The sequence below is a fragment of the Rattus norvegicus genome, chromosome 7 (genome assembly GCF_021556685.1).
Source record: "Rattus norvegicus strain SHRSP/BbbUtx chromosome 7, alternate assembly SHRSP_T2T, whole genome shotgun sequence".
NCBI lineage: Eukaryota > Metazoa > Chordata > Mammalia > Rodentia > Muridae > Rattus > Rattus norvegicus.
In genome coordinates, this window is record NC_141540.1 from 2,120,806 (window position 1) to 2,138,965 (window position 18,160).

Below are 18,160 nucleotides of genomic sequence, written 5' to 3' on the forward strand. Positions count from 1 at the left end.
GATCCGAATCTCAGTAACTTGTTGAATTCGGTTAGTTCCCAATAGGCCACAGAAGTAATAAGTGGACTGTTCTGGATATAGAAAAATTTTCACGAATGGAGTCAAAATTTCTAGATTATTTCAGAGAGTTCCCAATGGGACATGCTTGTATGAGTGTGCATTCAATATATAGCATCATTTTAAAGAACGGAATCTAGGTAGCACTCTGAATTCAGTAGGTCCCCAATAGGATTCGCATGTAATAAGCTTGTTATTCAAGATAGAGCATCGTTTTAACGAACTGAAACACTGTTTCTTTGTGAATTCAGTTAGTTCCTAGTAGCAGGCACTTATAATATGTGTACTTTTAAATATTTATCAAAATTTGGTCAGCCGAATCTCAGTAACTTGGTGAATTCAATTAGTTCCCAATAGGCCGCAGTAGCGATAAGTGGACTGTTCGGGATATAGACAAATTAACACGAATAGAATCAAAATTTCTAGGAGAATTCAGTGAGTTCCCAATGGGACATGCTTTTATGAGTTTGCTTTTCAATATATAGCAACATTTTAAGGAACGGAATCAAAGTATCATATTGAATTCAGTAGGTCCCAATAGGATTCGCATGTAATAAGCTTGTTGTTCAAGATTGAGCAACGTTTTAATGAACTGAAACACTGTTTCTTTGTGAATTCAGTTAGTTCCCAGTAGCAGGCTCTTGTGATATGTGTACTTTTAAAGTTTTATCAAAATTTGGTGACCGAATCTCAGAAAATTGGTGAATTCGGTTAGGTCCCAATAGGCCGCAGTAGTATTAAGTGGAGTGTTTGGGATATAGAAAAATTTTCACGAATGGAGTCAAAATTTCAAGGCGAATTCAGTGAGTTCCCAATGGGACATGATTGTATGCGTGAGCTTTTCAATATATACCAAAATTTTAGGTTCAGAATCTAAGTATCAAGGTGAATTCAGTAGGTTTGCATTAGGATTCGCATGTAATAAGCTTGTTATTCAAGATAGAGCAACGTTTTAACGGACTGAAACACTGTTTCTTTGTGAATTCAGTTAGTTGCTAGTAGCAGGCTCTTGTAATATGTGTACTTTTAAAGATTTATCAAAATTTGATGAGCCGTATCTGAGTAACATGGGGAATTCGGTTTGTTCCAAATAGGCCTCAGTAGTAATAAGAGGAGTGTTCGGGATATAGAAAAATTTTAACGAATGGAATCAAAATTTCTAGGCGAATTCAGTGAGTTCCCATGGGACATGTTTGTATGAGAGTGCTTTTCCGTATTAGCAACTTTTTAAGGAACAGAATCTAAGTATCATGGTGAACTCGGTAGGTTCCCAATAGGATTCGCATATAGTAAGAATTTTGTTCAAGTTAGAGCAACGTTTTAACGGCTGAAACACTGTTTCTTTGTGAATTCAGTGAGTTCCCAGTAGCAGGCTCTTGTAATATGTGTACTTTTAAAGATTTATCAAAATTTGTTGTGCAGAATCTCAGTAACATGGTGAATTCGGTTAGTTCCAAATAGGCCGCAGTAGTAATAATTGGACTGTTCGGGGTATAGAAAAATTTTCACGAATGGAATCAAAATTTCTTGGCGAATTCAGTCAGTTCCCAATGGGACGTGCTTGAATGAGTGTGCTTTTCAATATACAACAACATTTTAAGGAACGGAATCTAAGTATCATTGTGAATTCAGTAGGTTCCCAATAGGATTCGCATGTAATAAGCTTGTTATTCAAGATAGAGCAACGTTTTAACGAACTGAAACACTGTTTCTTTGTGAATTCAGTTATTTCCCAGTAGCAGGCTCTTGTAATATGTGTACTTTAAAAGATTTATCAAAATTTGGTGTGCCGAATCTCAGTAACTTGTTGAATTCGGTTAGTTCCCAGTAGGCCACAGAATTAATAAGTGGTCTGTTCGGGATATAGAAAAATTTTCACGAATGGAGTCAAAATTTCTAGATGATTTCGGAGAGTTCCCAATGGGACATGCTTGTATGAGTGTGCATTTCAATATAAAGCAACATTTTAAATAACGTAATCTAAGTGTCAAGGTGAAATCAGTAGGTCCCCAATAGGATTCGCATGTAATAAGCTTGTTATTCAAGATAGAGCAAAGTTTTAACGAACTGAAACACTGTTTCTTTGTGAATTCAGTTAGTTCCCAGTAGCAGGCTCTTGTAATAAGTGTACTTTTAAAGATTTATCAAAATTTGGTGAGCCGAATCTCAGTAGCTTGGTGAATTCTGGAGGTTCCCAATAGGCCGCAGTAGTAATAAGTTGACTGTTCGGGATATAGAAAATTTTTCACTAATGGAATCAAAATTTCTAGGCGAATTAAGTGAGTTCCCAATGGGTCATGCTTGTATGAGTGTGCTTTTCAATATATAGCAACATTTTAAGGAAGGGAATCTAAGAATCATCGTGATTTCGATAGGTTCCAAATAGGATTCGCATGTATTAAGCTTGTTTTTCAAGATAGAGCAAAGTTTTAACGAACTGGAACACTGTTTCTTTGTGAATTCAGTTAGTTCCCAGTAGCAGGCTCTTGTAATATGTGTACTTTTAAAGATTTATCAAATTTTGATGAGCCAATCTCAGTAATTGGTGAATTCGGTTAGTTCCCAATACGCCGCCGTAGTAATAAGTGGACTGTTCGGGATATACAAAAATTGTCACGAATGGAATCAAAATTTCTAGCCCAATTCAGTGAGTTCCAAATGGGACATGCTTGAATGAGTGTGCTTTCAATATATAGCAACATTTTAAGGAACGGAATCTAAGTATCATTGTGAAATCAATAGGTTCCAAAGAGGATTTGCATGTAATAAGCTTGTTATTCAAGATAGAGCAATGTTTTAACGAAGTGAAACACGGTTTCTTTGTGAATTCAATTAGTTCCCAGTAGCAGGCTCTTGTAATGTGTGTACTTTTAAAGATTTATCAAAATTTGGTGAGCCGAATCTCAGTAACTTGGTGAATTCGGTAGGTTCCCAATAGGCCTCAGTAGTAATAAGAGGACTGTTCGGGATATAGAAAAATTTTCACGAATGGAATCAAAATTTCTAGGTGAATTCAGTGAGTTCCCAATGGGACATGCTTGTATGAGTGTGCTTTTCAATATATAGCAACATTTTAATGAAGGGAATCTAAGTATCATCGTGAATTCGATAGGTTCCAAATAGGATTCACATGTATTAAGCTTGTTATTCAAGATAGAGCAAAGTTTTAACGAACTGAAACAGTGTTTCTTTGTGAATTCAGTTAGTTCCCAGTAGCAGGCTCTTGTAATATGTGTACTTTTAAAGATTTACCAAAATTTGGTGAGCCGAATCTCAGTAACTTGGTGAATTCGGTAGGTTCCCAATAGGCCTCAGTAGTAATAAGAGGACTGTTCGGGATATAGAAAAATTTTCACGAATGGAATCAAAATTTCTAGGTGAATTCAGTGAGTTCCCAATGGGACATGCTTGTATGAGTGTGCTTTTCAATATATAGCAACATTTTAATGAAGGGAATCTAAGTATCATCATGAATTCGATAGGTTCCAAATAGGATTCACATGTATTAAGCTTGTTATTCAAGATAGAGCAAAGTTTTAACGAACTGAAACAGTGTTTCTTTGTGAATTCAGTTAGTTCCCAGTAGCAGGCTCTTGTAATATGTGTACTTTTAAAGATTTACCAAAATTTGGTGAGCCGAATTTCAGTAACTTGCTGAATTCAATTAGTTCCCAATAGGCCACAGAAGTAATATGTGGAGTATTCGGGATATAGAAAATTTTTCGAGAATGGAATCAAAATTTCTAGGCGAATTCATTGAGTTCCCGATGGGACATGCTTGTAGGAGTGTGCTTTTCAGTATATATCAACATTTTAAGGAATGGAATCTAAGTATCATGGTGAATTCAGTAGGTTCCCAATAGGATTCGCATGTAAGAAGCTTGTTATTCAAGATAGAGCAACGTTTTAACGAACTGAAACACTGTTTCTTTGTGAATTCAATTAGTTCCCAGTAGCAGGCTCTTGTAATATGTGTACTTTTAAAGATTTATCAAAATATCCTGAGCCGAATCTGAGTAACTTGGTGTATTCGGTTAGTTCCCAGTAGGCCGCAGTAGTAATAAGTGGACAGTTCGGGATATAGAAAAATTTTCACGAATGGAATCAGTATTTTTAGGCGAATTCAGTGAGTTCCCAATGGGACATGCTAGTATGAGTCTGCTTTTCAATATATAGCAACATTTTCAGGAACGGAATCTAAGTATCATGGTGAATTCAGTAGGTACCCAATAGGATTCACATGTAATAAGATTGTTGTCAATATTGAGCAACGTTTTAACGAACTGAAACACGGTTTCTTTGTGAATTCAATTAGTTCCCAGTAGCAGGCTCTTGTAATATGTGTACTTTTTAAGATTTATCAAAATTTGGTGACCCAAATCTCAGTAACTTGTTGAATTCGGTTAGTTCCCAGTAGGCCACAGAATTAATAAGTGGTTTGTTCGGGATATAGAAAAATTTTCACGAATGGAGTCAAAATTTCTAGATGATTTCGGAGAGTTCCCAATGGGACATGCTTGTATGAGTGTGCATTTCAATATAAAGCAACATTTTAAATAACGGAATCTAAGTGTCAGGGTGAATTCAGTAGGTCCCCAATAGGATTCGCATGTAATAAGCTTGTTATTCAAGATAGAGCAAAGTTTTAACGAACTGAAACACTGTTTCTTTGTGAATTCAGTTAGTTCCCAGTAGCAGGCTCTTGTAATATGTGTACTTTTAAAGATTTATCAAAATTTGGTGAGCCGAATCTCAGTAACTTGGTGAATTCGATTAGTTCCCAATAGGCCGCAGTAGTAATAAGTGGACTGTCGGGATATAGAAAAATTTGCACGAATGGAATCAAAATTTCTAGGAGAATTCAGTGACTTCCCAATGGGACATGCTTGTAGGAGTGTGCTTTTCAATATATAGCAACATTTGAAGGAACGGAATCTAAGTATCATGGTGAATTCAGTAGGTTCCCAATAGGATTCGCATTTAATAAGCATGTTGTTCAAGATAGAGCAACGTTTTAACGAACTGAAACACTGTTTCTGTGTGAATTCAGTTAGTTGTTAGTAGAAGGCTCTTGTAATATGTGTATTTTTTAAGATTTATCAAAATTTGTTGAGCCGAACCTGAGTAACATGGGGAATTCGGTTAGTTCCAAATAGGCCGCATTCGTAATAAGTGGACTGTTTGGGGTATAGAAAAATTTCAACGAATGGAATCAAAATTTCTAGGCAAATTCAGTGAGTTCCCAATGGGACATGCTTGTATGAGTGTGCTTTTCCGTATATAGCAACAATTTTAGAAACGGAATCTAAGTATCATGGTGAATTCAGTAGTTTCCCAATAGGATTCGCATGTAATAAGCTAGTTAATCTAGATAGAGCAACGTTTTAATGAACTGAAACAATGTTTCTTTGTGAATTCTGTTAGTTCCCAGTAGCAGGCTCTTGTGATATGTGTCCTTTTAAAGATTTATCAAAATTTCCTGAGCCGAATCTCAGTAACTTGGTGAACTCGATTAGTTCCCAATAGGCCGCAGTAGTAATAAGTGGACTGGTCAGGATATAGAAAAATTTTCACGAATGGAATCAAAATTTCTAGGCGTATTCCATGAGTGCCCAATATGATGTGCTTGTATGAGTGTGCATTTCAATATATAGCAACATTTTAAGGAACGGAATCTAAGTATCATGGTTAATTCAGTCGGTTCCTAATAGGATTCGCATGTAATAAGCTCGTTTTTCAAGATAGAGCAAAGTTTTAATGAACTGAAACACTGTTTCTTTGTGAATTCAGTGAGTTCCCAGTAGCAGGCTCTTATAATATGTGTACTTTTAAAGATTTATCAAAATTTGGTGAGCAGAATATCAGTAACTTGTTGAATTCGGTTAGTTCCCAATAGGCCGCAGTAGTAATAAGTGGAGTGTTCGGGATATAGAAACATTTTCACGAATGGAGTCAAAATTTCTAGACGAATTAAGTGAGTTCCCAATGGAACATGCTTGTATGAGTGAGCTTTTCAATATATAGCAACATTTTAGGAACAGAATCTAAGTATCATGGTGAATACAGTAGGTTCCCAATAGGATTTGCATGTAATAAGCTTGTTATTCAAGATAGAGCAACGTTTTAACGAACTGAAACACTCTTTCTTTGAGAATTCAGTTAGTTGCTGGTAGCAGGCTCTTGTAATATGTGTACTTTTAAAGATTTATCAAAATTTGGTGAGCCGAATCTGAGTAACATGGTGAATTCGGTTAGTTCCAAATAGGCCGCAGTAGTAATTAGGGGACTCTTCGGGGTATAGAATAATTTTAACGAATGGAATCAAAATTTCTAGGAGAATTCAGTGAGTTCCCAATGGGACATGCTTGTATGAGTGTGCTTTTCAATATATAGCAACAATTTAAGGAACGGAATCTAAGTATCATGGTGAATTCTGTAGGTCCCCATAGGATTCGCATGTAATAAGCTTCTTAATCAAGATAGAGCAACGTTCTAACGAACTGAAACACTATTCCATGTGAATTCAGTTAGTTCCCCGTAGCAAGCACCAGTAATGGGTGTACTTTAAAGATTTATCAAAATTTGGTGAGCCGAATCTCAGTAGCTTGGTGAATTCTGGAGGTTCCCAATAGGCCGCAGTAGTAATAAGTGGACTGTTCGGGATATAGAAAATTTTTCACTAATGGAATCAAAATTTCTAGGCGAATTAAGTGAGTTCCCAATGGGTCATGCTTGTATGAGTGTGCTTTTCAATATATAGCAACATTTTAAGGAAGGGAATCTAAGAATCATCGTGATTTCGATAGGTTCCAAATAGGATTCGCATGTATTAAGCTTGTTTTTCAAGATAGAGCAACGTTTTAACGAACTGGAACACTGTTTCTTTGTGAATTCAGTTAGTTCCCAGTAGCAGGCTCTTGTAATATGTGTACTTTTAAAGATTTATCAAATTTTGATGAGCCAATCTCAGTAATTGGTGAATTCGGTTAGTTCCCAATACGCCGCCGTAGTAATAAGTGGACTGTTCGGGATATACAAAAATTGTCACGAATGGAATCAAAATTTCTAGCCCAATTCAGTGAGTTCCAAATGGGACATGCTTGAATGAGTGTGCTTTCAATATATAGCAACATTTTAAGGAACGGAATCTAAGTATCATTGTGAAATCAATAGCTTCCAAAGAGGATTTGCATGTAATAAGCTTGTTATTCAAGATAGAGCAACGTTTTAACGAAGTGAAACACTGTTTCTTTGTGAATTCAATTAGTTCCCAGTAGCAGGCTCTTGTAATGTGTGTACTTTTAAAGATTTATCAAAATTTGGTGAGCAGAATCTCAGTAACTTGGTGAATTCGGTAGGTTCCCAATAGGCCGCAGTAGTAATAAGAGGACTGTTCGGGATATAGAAAAATTTTCACGAATGGAATCAAAATTTCTAGGTGAATTCAGTGAGTTCCCAATGGGACATGCTTGTATGAGTGTGCTTTTCAATATATAGCAACATTTTAATGAAGGGAATCTAAGTATCATCATGAATTCGATAGGTTCCAAATAGGATTCACATGTATTAAGCTTGTTATTCAAGATAGAGCAAAGTTTTAACGAACTGAAACAGTGTTTCTTTGTGAATTCAGTTAGTTCCCAGTAGCAGGCTCTTGTAATATGTGTACTTTTAAAGATTTACCAAAATTTGGTGAGCCGAATTTCAGTAACTTGCTGAATTCAATTAGTTCCCAATAGGCCACAGAAGTAATATGTGGAGTATTCGGGATATAGAAAATTTTTCGAGAATGGAATCAAAATTTCTAGGCGAATTCATTGAGTTCCCGATGGGACATGCTTGTAGGAGTGTGCTTTTCAGTATATATCAACATTTTAAGGAATGGAATCTAAGTATCATGGTGAATTCAGTAGGTTCCCAATAGGATTCGCATGTAAGAAGCTTGTTATTCAAGATAGAGCAACGTTTTAACGAACTGAAACACTGTTTCTTTGTGAATTCAATTAGTTCCCAGTAGCAGGCTCTTGTAATATGTGTACTTTTAAAGATTTATCAAAATATCCTGAGCCGAATCTGAGTAACTTGGTGTATTCGGTTAGTTCCCAGTAGGCCGCAGTAGTAATAAGTGGACTGTTCGGGATATAGAAAAATTTTCACTAATGGAATCAGTATTTCTAGGCGAATTCAGTGAGTTCCCAATGGGACATGCTAGTATGAGTCTGCTTTTCAATATATAGCAACATTTTCAGGAACGGAATCTAAGTATCATGGTGAATTCAGTAGGTACCCACTAGGATTCACATGTAATAAGATTGTTGTCAATATTGAGCAACGTTTTAACGAACTGTAACACGGTTTCTTTGTGAATTCAATTAGTTCCCAGTAGCAGGCTCTTGTAATATGTGTACTTTTTAAGATTTATCAAAATTTGGTGACCCAAATCTCAGTAACTTGGTGAATTCAGTTAGTTCCCAATAGACCGCAGTAGTAATAAGTGGACTGTTCAGGGTATAGAAAAATTGTCACGAATGGAATCAAAATTTCTAGGCGAATTCAGTGAGTTCCCAATGGGACATGCTTGTATGAGTGTGCTTTTCAATATATAGCAACATTTTAAGGAACGGAATCTAAGTATCATTGTGAATTCTAGGTTCCCAATAGGATTCGCATGTAATAAGCTTGTTATTCAAGATAGAGCAACGTTTTAACGACTGAAACACTGTATCCTTGTGAATTCAGTTAGTTCCCAGTAGCAAGATCTTGTAATATGTGTACTTTTAAAGATTTATCAAAATTTGGTGAGCCGAATCTGAATAACGTGGAGAATTCGGTTAGTTTCCAATAGGCCGCAGAAGTAATAAATAGACTATTCGGGATATAGAAAAATTTTCACGAATGGAATCAAAATTTCTAGGCGAATTCAGTGAGTTCACAATGGGACATGCTTGCATAAGAGTGCTTTTCAATATATAGCAACATTTTAAGGAACGGAATCTAAGTATCATGGTGATTCAGTAGGTTCCCAATAGGATTCACATGTAATAAGCTTGTTTTTCAAGATAGAGCAACGTTTTAACGAACTGAAACACTGTTTCTTTGTGAATTCAGTTAGTTTCCAGTAGCAGGCTCTTGTAATATGTGTACTTTTAAAGATTTATCAAAATTTGGTGAGCAGAATATCAGTAACTTGTTGAATTCGGTTAGTTCCCAATAGGCCGCAGTAGTAATAAGTGGAGTGTTCGGGATATAGAAACATTTTCACGAATGGAGTCAAAATTTCTAGACGAATTAAGTGAGTTCCCAATGGAACATGCTTGTATGAGTGAGCTTTTCAATATATAGCAACATTTTAGGAACAGAATCTAAGTATCATGGTGAATACAGTAGGTTCCCAATAGGATTTGCATGTAATAAGCTTGTTATTCAAGATAGAGCAACGTTTTAACGAACTGAAACACTCTTTCTTTGAGAATTCAGTTAGTTGCTGGTAGCAGGCTCTTGTAATATGTGTACTTTTAAAGATTTATCAAAATTTGGTGAGCCGAATCTGAGTAACATGGTGAATTCGGTTAGTTCCAAATAGGCCGCAGTAGTAATTAGGGGACTCTTCGGGGTATAGAATAATTTTAACGAATGGAATCAAAATTTCTAGGAGAATTCAGTGAGTTCCCAATGGGACATGCTTGTATGAGTGTGCTTTTCAATATATAGCAACAATTTAAGGAACGGAATCTAAGTATCATGGTGAATTCTGTAGGTCCCCATAGGATTCGCATGTAATAAGCTTCTTAATCAAGATAGAGCAACGTTCTAACGAACTGAAACACTATTCCATGTGAATTCAGTTAGTTCCCCGTAGCAAGCACCAGTAATGGGTGTACTTTAAAGATTTATCAAAATTTGGTGAGCCGAATCTCAGTAGCTTGGTGAATTCTGGAGGTTCCCAATAGGCCGCAGTAGTAATAAGTGGACTGTTCGGGATATAGAAAATTTTTCACTAATGGAATCAAAATTTCTAGGCGAATTAAGTGAGTTCCCAATGGGTCATGCTTGTATGAGTGTGCTTTTCAATATATAGCAACATTTTAAGGAAGGGAATCTAAGAATCATCGTGATTTCGATAGGTTCCAAATAGGATTCGCATGTATTAAGCTTGTTTTTCAAGATAGAGCAACGTTTTAACGAACTGGAACACTGTTTCTTTGTGAATTCAGTTAGTTCCCAGTAGCAGGCTCTTGTAATATGTGTACTTTTAAAGATTTATCAAAATATCCTGAGCCGAATCTGAGTAACTTGGTGTATTCGGTTAGTTCCCAGTAGGCCGCAGTAGTAATAAGTGGACTGTTCGGGATATAGAAAAATTTTCACTAATGGAATCAGTATTTCTAGGCGAATTCAGTGAGTTCCCAATGGGACATGCTAGTATGAGTCTGCTTTTCAATATATAGCAACATTTTCAGGAACGGAATCTAAGTATCATGGTGAATTCAGTAGGTACCCACTAGGATTCACATGTAATAAGATTGTTGTCAATATTGAGCAACGTTTTAACGAACTGAAACACGGTTTCTTTGTGAATTCAATTAGTTCCCAGTAGCAGGCTCTTGTAATATGTGTACTTTTTAAGATTTATCAAAATTTGGTGACCCAAATCTCAGTAACTTGGTGAATTCAGTTAGTTCCCAATAGACCGCAGTAGTAATAAGTGGACTGTTCAGGGTATAGAAAAATTGTCACGAATGGAATCAAAATTTCTAGGCGAATTCAGTGAGTTCCCAATGGGACATGCTTGTATGAGTGTGCTTTTCAATATATAGCAACATTTTAAGGAACGGAATCTAAGTATCATTGTGAATTCTAGGTTCCCAATAGGATTCGCATGTAATAAGCTTGTTATTCAATATAGAGCAACGTTTTAACGACTGAAACACTGTATCCTTGTGAATTCAGTTAGTTCCCAGTAGCAAGATCTTGTAATATGTGTACTTTTAAAGATTTATCAAAATTTGGTGAGCCGAATCTGAATAACGTGGAGAATTCGGTTAGTTTCCAATAGTCCGCAGAAGTAATAAATAGACTATTCGGGATATAGAAAAATTTTCACGAATGGAATCAAAATTTCTAGGCGAATTCAGTGAGTTCACAATGGGACATGCTTGCATAAGAGTGCTTTTCAATATATAGCAACATTTTAAGGAACGGAATCTAAGTATCATGGTGATTCAGTAGGTTCCCAATAGGATTCACATGTAATAAGCTTGTTTTTCAAGATAGAGCAACGTTTTAACGAACTGAAACACTGTTTCTTTGTGAATTCAGTTAGTTTCCAGTAGCAGGCTCTTGTAATATGTGTACTTTTAAAGATTTATCAAAATTTGGTGAGCAGAATATCAGTAACTTGTTGAATTCGGTTAGTTCCCAATAGGCCGCAGTAGTAATAAGTGGAGTGTTCGGGATATAGAAACATTTTCACGAATGGAGTCAAAATTTCTAGACGAATTAAGTGAGTTCCCAATGGAACATGCTTGTATGAGTGAGCTTTTCAATATATAGCAACATTTTAGGAACAGAATCTAAGTATCATGGTGAATACAGTAGGTTCCCAATAGGATTTGCATGTAATAAGCTTGTTATTCAAGATAGAGCAACGTTTTAACGAACTGAAACACTCTTTCTTTGAGAATTCAGTTAGTTGCTGGTAGCAGGCTCTTGTAATATGTGTACTTTTAAAGATTTATCAAAATTTGGTGAGCCGAATCTGAGTAACATGGTGAATTCGGTTAGTTCCAAATAGGCCGCAGTAGTAATTAGGGGACTCTTCGGGGTATAGAATAATTTTAACGAATGGAATCAAAATTTCTAGGAGAATTCAGTGAGTTCCCAATGGGACATGCTTGTATGAGTGTGCTTTTCAATATATAGCAACAATTTAAGGAACGGAATCTAAGTATCATGGTGAATTCTGTAGGTCCCCATAGGATTCGCATGTAATAAGCTTCTTAATCAAGATAGAGCAACGTTCTAACGAACTGAAACACTATTCCATGTGAATTCAGTTAGTTCCCCGTAGCAAGCACCAGTAATGGGTGTACTTTAAAGATTTATCAAAATTTGGTGAGCCGAATCTCAGTAGCTTGGTGAATTCTGGAGGTTCCCAATAGGCCGCAGTAGTAATAAGTGGACTGTTCGGGATATAGAAAATTTTTCACTAATGGAATCAAAATTTCTAGGCGAATTAAGTGAGTTCCCAATGGGTCATGCTTGTATGAGTGTGCTTTTCAATATATAGCAACATTTTAAGGAAGGGAATCTAAGAATCATCGTGATTTCGATAGGTTCCAAATAGGATTCGCATGTATTAAGCTTGTTTTTCAAGATAGAGCAACGTTTTAACGAACTGGAACACTGTTTCTTTGTGAATTCAGTTAGTTCCCAGTAGCAGGCTCTTGTAATATGTGTACTTTTAAAGATTTATCAAATTTTGATGAGCCAATCTCAGTAATTGGTGAATTCGGTTAGTTCCCAATACGCCGCCGTAGTAATAAGTGGACTGTTCGGGATATACAAAAATTGTCACGAATGGAATCAAAATTTCTAGCCCAATTCAGTGAGTTCCAAATGGGACATGCTTGAATGAGTGTGCTTTCAATATATAGCAACATTTTAAGGAACGGAATCTAAGTATCATTGTGAAATCAATAGCTTCCAAAGAGGATTTGCATGTAATAAGCTTGTTATTCAAGATAGAGCAACGTTTTAACGAAGTGAAACACTGTTTCTTTGTGAATTCAATTAGTTCCCAGTAGCAGGCTCTTGTAATGTGTGTACTTTTAAAGATTTATCAAAATTTGGTGAGCAGAATCTCAGTAACTTGGTGAATTCGGTAGGTTCCCAATAGGCCGCAGTAGTAATAAGAGGACTGTTCGGGATATAGAAAAATTTTCACGAATGGAATCAAAATTTCTAGGTGAATTCAGTGAGTTCCCAATGGGACATGCTTGTATGAGTGTGCTTTTCAATATATAGCAACATTTTAATGAAGGGAATCTAAGTATCATCATGAATTCGATAGGTTCCAAATAGGATTCACATGTATTAAGCTTGTTATTCAAGATAGAGCAAAGTTTTAACGAACTGAAACAGTGTTTCTTTGTGAATTCAGTTAGTTCCCAGTAGCAGGCTCTTGTAATATGTGTACTTTTAAAGATTTACCAAAATTTGGTGAGCCGAATTTCAGTAACTTGCTGAATTCAATTAGTTCCCAATAGGCCACAGAAGTAATATGTGGAGTATTCGGGATATAGAAAATTTTTCGAGAATGGAATCAAAATTTCTAGGCGAATTCATTGAGTTCCCGATGGGACATGCTTGTAGGAGTGTGCTTTTCAGTATATATCAACATTTTAAGGAATGGAATCTAAGTATCATGGTGAATTCAGTAGGTTCCCAATAGGATTCGCATGTAAGAATCTTGTTATTCAAGATAGAGCAACGTTTTAACGAACTGAAACACTGTTTCTTTGTGAATTCAATTAGTTCCCAGTAGCAGGCTCTTGTAATATGTGTACTTTTAAAGATTTATCAAAATATCCTGAGCCGAATCTGAGTAACTTGGTGTATTCGGTTAGTTCCCAGTAGGCCGCAGTAGTAATAAGTGGACTGTTCGGGATATAGAAAAATTTTCACTAATGGAATCAGTATTTCTAGGCGAATTCAGTGAGTTCCCAATGGGACATGCTAGTATGAGTCTGCTTTTCAATATATAGCAACATTTTCAGGAACGGAATCTAAGTATCATGGTGAATTCAGTAGGTACCCACTAGGATTCACATGTAATAAGATTGTTGTCAATATTGAGCAACGTTTTAACGAACTGAAACACGGTTTCTTTGTGAATTCAATTAGTTCCCAGTAGCAGGCTCTTGTAATATGTGTACTTTTTAAGATTTATCAAAATTTGGTGACCCAAATCTCAGTAACTTGGTGAATTCAGTTAGTTCCCAATAGACCGCAGTAGTAATAAGTGGACTGTTCAGGGTATAGAAAAATTGTCACGAATGGAATCAAAATTTCTAGGCGAATTCAGTGAGTTCCCAATGGGACATGCTTGTATGAGTGTGCTTTTCAATATATAGCAACATTTTAAGGAACGGAATCTAAGTATCATTGTGAATTCTAGGTTCCCAATAGGATTCGCATGTAATAAGCTTGTTATTCAAGATAGAGCAACGTTTTAACGACTGAAACACTGTATCCTTGTGAATTCAGTTAGTTCCCAGTAGCAAGATCTTGTAATATGTGTACTTTTAAAGATTTATCAAAATTTGGTGAGCCGAATCTGAATAACGTGGAGAATTCGGTTAGTTTCCAATAGGCCGCAGAAGTAATAAATAGACTATTCGGGATATAGAAAAATTTTCACGAATGGAATCAAAATTTCTAGGCGAATTCAGTGAGTTCACAATGGGACATGCTTGCATAAGAGTGCTTTTCAATATATAGCAACATTTTAAGGAACGGAATCTAAGTATCATGGTGATTCAGTAGGTTCCCAATAGGATTCACATGTAATAAGCTTGTTTTTCAAGATAGAGCAACGTTTTAACGAACTGAAACACTGTTTCTTTGTGAATTCAGTTAGTTTCCAGTAGCAGGCTCTTGTAATATGTGTACTTTTAAAGATTTATCAAAATTTGGTGAGCAGAATATCAGTAACTTGTTGAATTCGGTTAGTTCCCAATAGGCCGCAGTAGTAATAAGTGGACTTTTCAGAATATAGAAAATTTTCATGAATGGAATCAGAATTTCTAGGCGCATTCAGTGAGTTCCCAATGGGACATGCTTGTATGAGTGTGCTTTTCAATATATAGCAACATTTTAAGGAACGGAATCTAAGTATCTTGGTGAATTCAGTAGGTTCCCAGTAGGATTCGCATGTATTATACTTGTTATTCAAGATAGAGCAATGTTTTAACGAACTGAAACACTGTTACTTTGTGAATTCCGTTAGTTCCCAGTAGCAGGCTCTTGTAATAAGTGTACTTTTAAAGATTAATCAAAATTTGGTGATCCGAATCTCAGTAATTGTTGAATTTGTTTAGTTCCCAATAGGCCGCAGTAGTAATAAGGGGACTTTTTGGGATATAGAACAATTTTCACGAACGGAATCAAAATTTCTAGGCGAATTCAGTGAGTTCCCAATGGGACATGCTTGTATGAGTGTGCTTTTCCGTATATAGCAACATTTTAAGGAACGGAATCTAAGTATCCTGGTGAATTCAGTAGGTTCCCAATAGGATTCGCATGTAATAAGCTTGTTATTCAAGATAGAGCAACGTTTTAACGACTGAAACACTGTATCCTTGTGAATTCAGTTAGCTCCCAGTAGCAGGATCTTGTAATATGTGTACTTTTAAAGATTTATGAAAATTTCCTTAACCCAATCACAGAAAGACATACATGGTATGCACTCATTGATAAGTGGCTTTTAGCCCAAATGCTTGAATTACCCTAGATCCCTAGAACAAACGAAATTCAAGACGGATGATCAAAATGTGAATGCTTCACTCCTTCTTTAAATGAGGAAAAAGAATACCCTTGGCAGGGAAGGGAGAGGCAAAGACTAAAACAGAGACTGAAGGAACACCCATTCAGAACCTGCCCCACATGTGACCCATACATATACAGCCACCCAATTAGACAAGATGGATGAAGCAAAGAAGTGCAGACCGACAGGAGACGGATGTAGATAGCTCCTGAGAGACACAGCCAGAATACAGCAAATACAGAGGCGAATGCCAGCAGCAAACCACTGAACTGAGAATAAGTCCCCCGTTGAAAGAATCAGAGAAAGAACTGGAAGAGCTTGAAGGGGCTCGAGACCACATAAGTACAACAATGTCAAGCAACCAGAGCTTCCAGGGACTAAGTCACTACCTACATACTATACATGGTCTTACCCTGGACTCTGACCACATAGGTAGCAATGAATATCCTAGTAAGAGCACCAGTGGAAGGGGAAGCCCTGGGTCCTGCTAAGTCTGAACCCCCAGTGAACTAGACTATGGGGGGAGGGCGGCAATGGTGGGAGGGTTTGGAAGGAACACCCATAATGAAGGGGAGGGGGAGGGGGATGTTTGCCCAGAAACCGGGAAAGGGAATAACACTTGAAATATATATAAGAAATACTCAAGTTAATAAAAAAAAATTCCTGAGCCAAATCTCAATAACTTGGAGAATTCGGTTAGTGCCCAATAGGCCGCAGTAGTAATAAATAGACTAATCGGGATATAGAAAAAATTTCACGAATGTCATCAAAATTTCTAGGCGTATTCCAGGAGTGCCCAATATGATGTGCTTGTATGAGTGTGCATTTCAATATATAGCAACATTTTAAGGAATGGAATCTAAGTATCATGGTTAATTCAGTAGGTTCCCAATAGGATTCGCATGTAATAAGCTTGTTATTCAAGATAGAGCAACGTTTTAACGAACTGAAACACTGTTTCTTTGTGAATTCAGTTATTTCCCAGTAGCAGGCTCTTGTAATATGTGTACTTTTAAAGATTTATCAAAATTTGGTGAGCAGAATATCAGTAACTTGTTGAATTCGGTTAGTTCCGAATAGGCCGCAGTAGTAATAAGTGGAGTGTTCGGGATATAGAAACATTTTCACGAATGGAGTCAAAATTTCTAGACGAATTAAGTGAGTTCCCAATGGGACATGCTTGTATGAGTGAGCTTTTCAATATATAGCAACATTTTAGGAACAGAATCTAAGTATCATGGTGAATACAGTAGGTTCCCAATAGGATTTGCATGTAATAAGCTTGTTATTCAAGATAGAGCAACGTTTTAACGAACTGAAAGACTATTTCTTTGAGAATTCAGTTAGTTGCTCGTAGCAGGCTCTTGTAATATGTGTACTTTTAAAGATTTATCAAAATTTGGTGAGCCGAATCTGAGTAACATGGTGAATTCGGTTAGTTCCAAATAGGCCGCAGTAGTAATTAGGGGACTGTTCGGGGTATAGAAAAATTTTAACGAATGGAATCAAAATTTCTAGGAGAATTCAGTGAGTTCCCAATGGGACATGCTTGTATGAGTGTGCTTTTCAATATATAGTAACATTTTAAGGAACGGAATCTAAGTATCATGTTGAATTCTGTAGGTCCCCATAGGATTCGCATGTAATAAGCTTCTTAATCAAGATAGAGCAACGTACTAACGAACTGAAACACTATTCCATGTGAATTCAGTTAGTTCCCCATAGCAAGCACCAGTAATGGGTGTACTTTAAAGATTTATCAAAATTTGGTGAGCCGAATCTCAGTAGCTTGGTGAATTCTGGAGGTTCCCAATAGGCCGCAGTAGTAATAAGTGGACTGTTCGGGATATAGAAAATTTTTCACTAATGGAATCAAAATTTCTAGGCGAATTAAGTGAGTTCCCAATGGGTCATGCTTGTATGAGTGTGCTTTTCAATATATAGCAACATTTTAAGGAAGGGAATCTAAGAATCATCGTGATTTCGATAGGTTCCAAATAGGATTCGCATGTATTAAGCTTGTTTTTCAAGATAGAGCAACGTTTTAACGAACTGGAACACTGTTTCTTTGTGAATTCAGTTAGTTCCCAGTAGCAGGCTCTTGTAATATGTGTACTTTTAAAGATTTATCAAATTTTGATGAGCCAAACTCAGTAATTGGTGAATTCGGTTAGTTCCCAATATGCCGCCGTAGTAATAAGTGGACTGTTCGGGATATAGAAAAATTGTCACGAATGGAATCAAAATTTCTAGCCCAATTCAGTGAGTTCCAAATGGGACATGCTTGAATGAGTGTGTTTCAATATATAGCAACATTTTGAGGAACGGAATCTAAGTATCATTGTGAAATCAATAGGTTCCAAAGAGGATTTGCATGTAATAAGCTTGTTATTCAAGATAGAGCAATGTTTTAACGAAGTGAAACACTGTTTCTTTGTGAATTCAATTAGTTCCCAGTAGCAGGCTCTTGTAATGTGTGTACTTTTAAAGATTTATCAAAATTTGGTGAGCAGAATCTCAGTAACTTGGTGAATTCGGTAGGTTCCCAATAGGCCG